Source organism: Macrobrachium rosenbergii, chromosome 13 (assembly GCF_040412425.1).
Source record: "Macrobrachium rosenbergii isolate ZJJX-2024 chromosome 13, ASM4041242v1, whole genome shotgun sequence".
In the NCBI taxonomy this organism is placed as follows: Eukaryota; Metazoa; Arthropoda; class Malacostraca; order Decapoda; family Palaemonidae; genus Macrobrachium; species Macrobrachium rosenbergii.
The window spans coordinates 16,141,975-16,149,474 of record NC_089753.1 but is presented as its reverse complement, the minus strand read 5'-3'; positions in this window follow the sequence as shown (position 1 = coordinate 16,149,474).

The window sequence follows — 7,500 nt, the reverse complement described above, 5'->3', positions numbered from 1 at the left end:
ACTTAGTATTGCTGTTTCAACATCGTTTAATCAGACCTCACTCTGTTGCGTTCATAACATGATAATAACATTCAGAACTTAGTTTCAATACTCCCAGTTTCGCTTGTCGTTAAATTAACAGAACTTTGATTAGCGAACATGCAGTGACATTTTCATTACAGATGCTCATCACGTACGTTTTAAAGATCCTCTTCCGAAATAATAGCCACTTTTCATTGCTTTACTGGTTTGTAGCTCTTGCACTTTGCACAAACAGTTTTCTTCATGAAATTATTTCAGCAATGTCAAATTTTACATAATTACAGATGAGGACAATGATTTGTCCCAATGAACGACGACGCCCACGCTCCTTAAATGGAGAAAGATCACTGAAATCTCTGTAAAGGTTATGTAAATCCGCTGTTAAAAATGGAAGTGGAAACCCATTTAAAACAACACAGTCTTAAGTTCTGTGTCTTCATAGACTTGTCAAAGTAAAGCTGGGTATGTGCAGTGCCAATCTCGACAGAAAATCTATTATCCGTCAACTCTTGAATACATCTTGAGTAGCATTTAATGGTAAAAGCGAAGAAACTAAAGTTTCTACATTTATAGAGGCGTGTCTCAAATTTCCTGATAGAAAAAGAAAATGGTTTCAAGTCTATCTCAAAGAAAACAGAGGAAGGACAGCAATTACAAATATGGATACAAAACCGTAGTTAGTGATCAACAAATGACGTGCAACTAAAACTAATTCAAGAACAATCATAGTAAAGGAAGCCCGCCCACTACATGAGAAAACTGATGGAAAATTTTCTTTTGAAATTCCTATGCAGTGATTAACACTAGCATGGATTGTTCCTATGCACGGACCAGGGACCTGAACTTTAAAAAAACTTACCATGGGAACAAGTAAGCGAGTTTAATTGAACTTAAAGAACTGAGGAAGGGAAATGAACACGCTGGAGTGCAAAAGCTTGATATCGGAAGATGACGGTCTTGGCGAAAAATGACTAATAAAAAAAATCAAACTGCTTAAACACATGAAGGCAGAGATTGGTCATTCATTCAAAAAACAGAGACAAGAATGGAGAATAAGAAATGAAGGCGTGCATATATATGTGTGTGCAGTATGCGCAGAAAAACTGTCGTATTTCGCATCAATATTTTCACTATAACTCCAGCCAGCGAGAATGTAGGTTCCTTGTTCGTGTCCTGGCACGCTACTTTGAAGATACTGGATGCACTGTTGATCGGCAGGTTTCTAGACCACGATAAAAAACCTATCAAGTATGTTATATGATTTATGTCTTCATTTTGTATGTACTTACTTTGGATTTGTTTAAACTTTTACCCTTGTGCAGTAAAAAGAAGTCGCAATTTACTATAAAGTTTAATACGAAACTCTTCAAGGAAATGCTGTAATGCATAAGTTTATGGTTAATATAGGCAACAACTGTCAGTAGATAAAGAGAATAATTCCGGAAACAAACAAATTGAGCATAAAAAAAAGGGATCGCACCAAGATATTTCCATTATACAGAGCCTCATTCATCATCATACGTCCATTCCACAATCTAAGTAATCCATTACCTTTATTGGCTAAATATTATTTGGATCGCAACCCACGCTATCTTTATATTCGGACCCTTCCAATCATCTCCAGTCCCCCTTGAAAACTGGCAGATCTTTCACTTACAACCTATCAATCAATTGGGGAAACTGGGGTCCCCTGACTAAAATTCCGCTTGCAAAAATTTGGAAAATATTTTCAAACCTCCTGTCAAACTGGGACGTGAAAGAATTTATAGAAGAATTGTTCATACAAAGTGACAAAGCCCAATCGAAGCATGATCAATAGGGCATAGGCATGCCACGGCCTTCTTTCACCGAGGGAGCAAATATATTGCTCTTTCTTTTTTTCCCCTTTTCTTTCCCCGTGGCAGAAACTCTCCCATGGCTAGAAAGTATTCTGCTGCAGTCTCTCTCTCTCTCTCTCTCTCTCTCTCTCTCTCTCTCTCTCTCTCTCTGTTCAAGTTTAGAGATTAATGATTTCCACAAGTTGTTGTTCCCTTCAGATTGTTGGCCGTCCGTGGGTACATACATCTGTGGTCGCGTGATACCGACATTCTATGCTATACACCAACTTCCCATATTACGTTCCAAAGAACACAAGGACTGTCTGAATATATTTACCTCCACATACACACATCTCATATATATATATATATATATATATATATATATATATATATATATATATATATATATATATATATATAATATATATATATACTATATAAATATATATATATATACTATATAAATATATATATATATATATATATATATATATATATATATATATATATATATATATATATATATATATATATATATATATATTAAATTTACGTATGTATCAGATTGTCAGAAATATAGCACATACCATTTCCACGCTGTCAAACACTGAGCCATGGATAGACAGTTGTTACGGAATTCACTGTCCTTTGAGAATAATTTGTACTAAAAAGGGAATCTTTACAGGATAAGAGCAACTATCCTGAGCGGGATTCAAACCCTTACCTTTTAGACCTGATTCGTGGCCAAAATTGACTCAGAGCACTTATCCATCAAGAGAGATCAAATTATTTTCAACTCTGTTGTGCATATTACTGTCGAATTCAAATTCTGTGCTTAGAATTGAAATCAAACCATTTCCAAGATGAAAGCCTATTTGCTATGTGCGTATACAGCCATATATTTGTATAACAGTTTGTCAAGAATATTGCTTATGACAAATACTTAAGTTTTTCTGGCAACAGAAAAGCGAGAATGAAAGACCAAATTGTTAGGGCTGCTGTAGAGCTAAAGTATTGTGCTACGTGAAGAAAAAAAAAATTAATGGCCAACTTACCATATACGAGTTTTCGTATTCTGCGGCTGGTGTTTGCTATGAAAGTTAGTAACACGAATCATTCGTGGAATAATACTGTATAAACCACAAAAATCGCATTCCTTTAAAAAGTGATTACAGACATATGAGTTAAAACCGTTATTCATAACCTGGTCATTTAATACACACACACACATTATATATATATATATATATATATATATATATATATATATATATATATATATATATATATATATATATATACATATATATATATATATATATATATATATATATATATATATACACATATATATATGTATGTATGTGTATGTATGCATGGTCCCTGTAGCTCAGTAAAAAAGCATAGTTTGCGCACGTTAGTTTCAGTTACTGCAATTACAATCATGTTACAACCAAGCAAAACTGTCCTAGAACAAATAAAGATAACGGACAAGAATTTAAAGGAAATATTTTTAAAAAATACAAAAATAATAATAAACGATACCTGTAAATGAACAAGGAGTGCAAGACAGCGGCAACAAAAATTAAAACAACAGCAGCAAGAACAATCCAGACCTTAGCTTGTAGACTTTTCCTTGATTTTTTCGAGTACAATAAATAAATTAAATCTGTAACAACAGAGATGTTAACTATCACGGTTTTTATTTCTGTCCCTTCCCTAAAACTTCAAGCCACCCCAAGGAGGAGTTGCTATCAAGCCAACTCGTCAATACTCGAGTTTCTAGTCTTTTCTTAAAACTTCTGGTCCCTAAGTAAGTAAATAGATACATCAACCGTAAAACAATAAAAACAATCAAGTCCTCAGCATCTTGTCTTTCCCACAAACTGGCCACCATCCCTACTCCGCGTTATCACGATATTACTCAAACCTCTGCCCAAGAGGAGGAACCCTGGTCACCCCAGATTCTTAGCTGATTAGGAGTCACAGCTCCTCAATCAGCAATCCAAACATGGGGGCGTTATTGGGACTTGGATACCCGACTTTACATTACAGCCCGACTGCTTTATGAACGGAATCCTCCAATCCTTTACCCTAATGGCGATGTCCTGCGCCGTAAACGACCCGACGACTTCATCGTCCCAGGACAAGCCATTATCAAAGCCAAGAAAATTAGAGATGGCCCGGAAAGATACCGTTATGGATGGCTTCGGTCCTCCATAAATTTGCTTGGAAAAAAACGACAGCTTGCTTGCATTATTAACCAGTCATGGTTAGACCGTATTTATCCGCTCACCCATTCTCAGGGCTCAGGCAGAATAAACTTTCGTGTTAATATATTTAAATGTGTTGTACGTCTTTAGGAATTTTGTGGAATATGTAACTTGAGTGTACTAATAATAATAATAATAATAATAATAATAATAATAATAATAGTAGTAGTAGTAGTAGTAGTAGTAGTAGCAGTAGTAGTAGTAGTAGTAGTAGTAGTATACTTTTAACACAGAGAGCTGAAGACATTCGTAGCCATATCATAAGTTTACCTACGTAATTACTTAATAAACTTTATCCTATTTCAACATTGCAAGACGCTGATTGTATGTTTTACACTGAGCAACCATTCTTTTCTCAACTCAGCATTTCTACCTGGTTATAATTATACTCTTGCAGGATCTCCTGTTGTCTAATGAGAATCGCTTTTGAAAAGAACAAAGCACACTGATGTCATCACCACAATCACCTATTGTATTGTCAGAGTCGTATTGGTACCATCAGTCTTTTTGTTTTGCTGGCAACAGTACAACTTATTCTTACATCTTACACAGTATAAAGAACATTAAACCCTACACTATGAAAACACATGAGCTAATGTCTTTCTATCATAAATAACTTGGTACTAATGATGAAAACAGACTTAACATCCTTACTGAAAAAAGATAGAAAACAAAGGTCCCTTCCCGACGTAAGAATAATCATATGAATATACATATACATAATTTTAAAAAAAGTAGGAATGAACTAACAAACGAACAACTGGAAGGGCAGGTCTTAATAATATCAATTAATCAAGGAAGAAAAGGAACATATCCAAATATTGGACAAAAATGAAAACCAATGCAGCCGAAGATGACTAGCGGCTCCTTTTTGGTGAACAAACAAAGTGCAGAAAATATTTTGTTTGTTCAGTCTCTAAATTCTTAAATTAGCAGACCACGCTGAGACCCCGAGGATCTTCATGATTAGAATTAATCGGAATATAGCTGGTGGGGCGAACGTCCTCACCCTTGGAACACAAACACAAGCATACACACGTCCTGCATATTTTTTATATTTATATATATATATGTGTATGTGTGTGCGCGCGCGCGCGCGTATGTGTTTCGTCTACACTCTCATAAATTTGTTTATGTATACATATACAGTACATATATATATATATATATATATATATATATATATATATATATATATATATATATATATATATATATATATATATATATACACACAAAGTATTAAGCCACAATTACCACATAATATACAGTTCACTATACCTTGGGAATAACTCACACCCAAGGTGAATTATAACTCGGAATTGTGTATACATTATTCCCAAAGTATAATGAACTGAATATGAAACGGCATTTCTGGCTTAAAATTCGTGAATGTAAAAAATTTCACGCTTGTATAAGTGACAACTATTCAATATATATATATATATATATATATATATATATATATATATATATATATATATATATATATATATATATATATATATATATATGTGTGTGTGTGTGTGTGTGTGTGTGTGTATAAATATATATATATATAATATAGAAAATGGAAACCGTGTGTGATGCCATTTCGCCCTGGAAAATACCAGTGTTCTGAAAAGTATTGGCAAGATGCAGTGGTCTGTTGGGGGCGTTACGTGACTGAGGTGCCGAAGAGGCTTTCGAACACGTGGAGGGCAAGAAAAGCCATGTAAGGAGCAAGGCTTCAAGTGCGGCAGGAACATGATGGGAGTTTGAAAGGAATTTTAAGACACGTCCCATTAATATGACTCACAGGAAGGAATTCCAGTCAGGGAATGTGACCAAAACCATGAAAATCGAAAAGACCCTATCGCAGGAAAATGATTTTCGAGCGATAACGTCTTCGACGGGGCCGCGAAAAAGGTTCCTGTTTTGAGGGTCAGCGTTTCTTTTCTCTTTCTTTGGCGTGCGCGGTCGTGCGTGAGTTTCTTTACTCATTTTGTTATTTTATTTGTGTATTTAATACACTTGCCTATTTACTTTTGCCCTCCATAATCAATACAATTCATGGGTCCGACTCTTTAAGACATCTTGACAAGCTTCTTTTGCTTGTTTCATTTTTTTTTTCTCATTCACTTTTCCCTAATTCTAATTAAGCATACCCTCATGATTAAATACAATGCTAAGCAAGTTTCCACAGAGCAAAATGTGAAAATGCTGAAGATTAAACCAAAAGAAAAGTATGGTTGAATAAAGCTAGAAATCAGAAATGAAAGGGATAAGTAGGTAATAAACATATACATAAATAAAAGGAAAAAACGGAAAATGAAGGTAAAGAGACCTACCGCTGTTCAGTAACATAACGGCCTCTTATTTACATCTGGGACACCAATGAACTGCTTGCAGTAACGATGCATAGCTAACCAGAGCATTGTTGTCTATATCGAATAGAGACCAGAAACAAGGTAAATGACAATGATTACGTTAAAGGACACCCTCCCTTCTAGGGTAACGATAAACTTCTTGAATTCACAATATGATCGTAAAAAATATTGAGACATATTTCGACCTAATTAATCTTGCTTTCATGATAAATCTTCTTCGCGGAAAGATTCCTTTACCACTGGTGCCGTCTTGAACTAATATTTTTGCATGAAAAGTTCCTTAAATTTATTTGTGAAATAATATGAATTTACCGTATTGGAATATTTTGGTATGATAAGATGTGAATAAAAAGAAGTAACAGAAAGCATCTGTTATTACTGCAAAGAATTAAACATCAAGAATGTGTAACAACCAGTGAAATGCTTCAGTGTTTCTTTGCCACAAAACAGCTTTATTAGAGGTAAGGGTGATCTTTTCTGAATAACTTGCCCAGTGCATAATAAGTACCGCTTCTAACAAAACCAAAGCTACTATTTGTCTCACCTTTTCCCTTCAACTGCATATTTTTTGTTTACTTTTCCCATTCTATCTTTTATCCTTTACCAACCCCAAAGCAATTTCCCTTTTACAGCCCACATTACAGAGACTAATTCCTTACGAATTTACATTATATCTTATGAAAGTATTGTTGGTTTCCCTCAAAATACATATTTTCTCCCTAATAACTGACCAATTATTATTAATATTGTTATTAATCATAATCCAGGCAAACCACCTTTTCAAATTGACCCAGGCTTATGCAGCAATCAATAAGCAAAACTGAGAGGTGGCTTATCAAATATATCCAGTTTTTCTAAATTTGCAGACAAAAAGAGGCTCATTCAAGGAGGGGCACTGGAAATTAATTATTACCTGGTAATTTGATAACAAAGAGAGAGAGAGAGAGAGAGAGAGAGAGAGAGAGAGAGAGAGAGAGAGAGAGAGAGAGAGAGAGAGAGAGAGAGAGAGTCTAAATA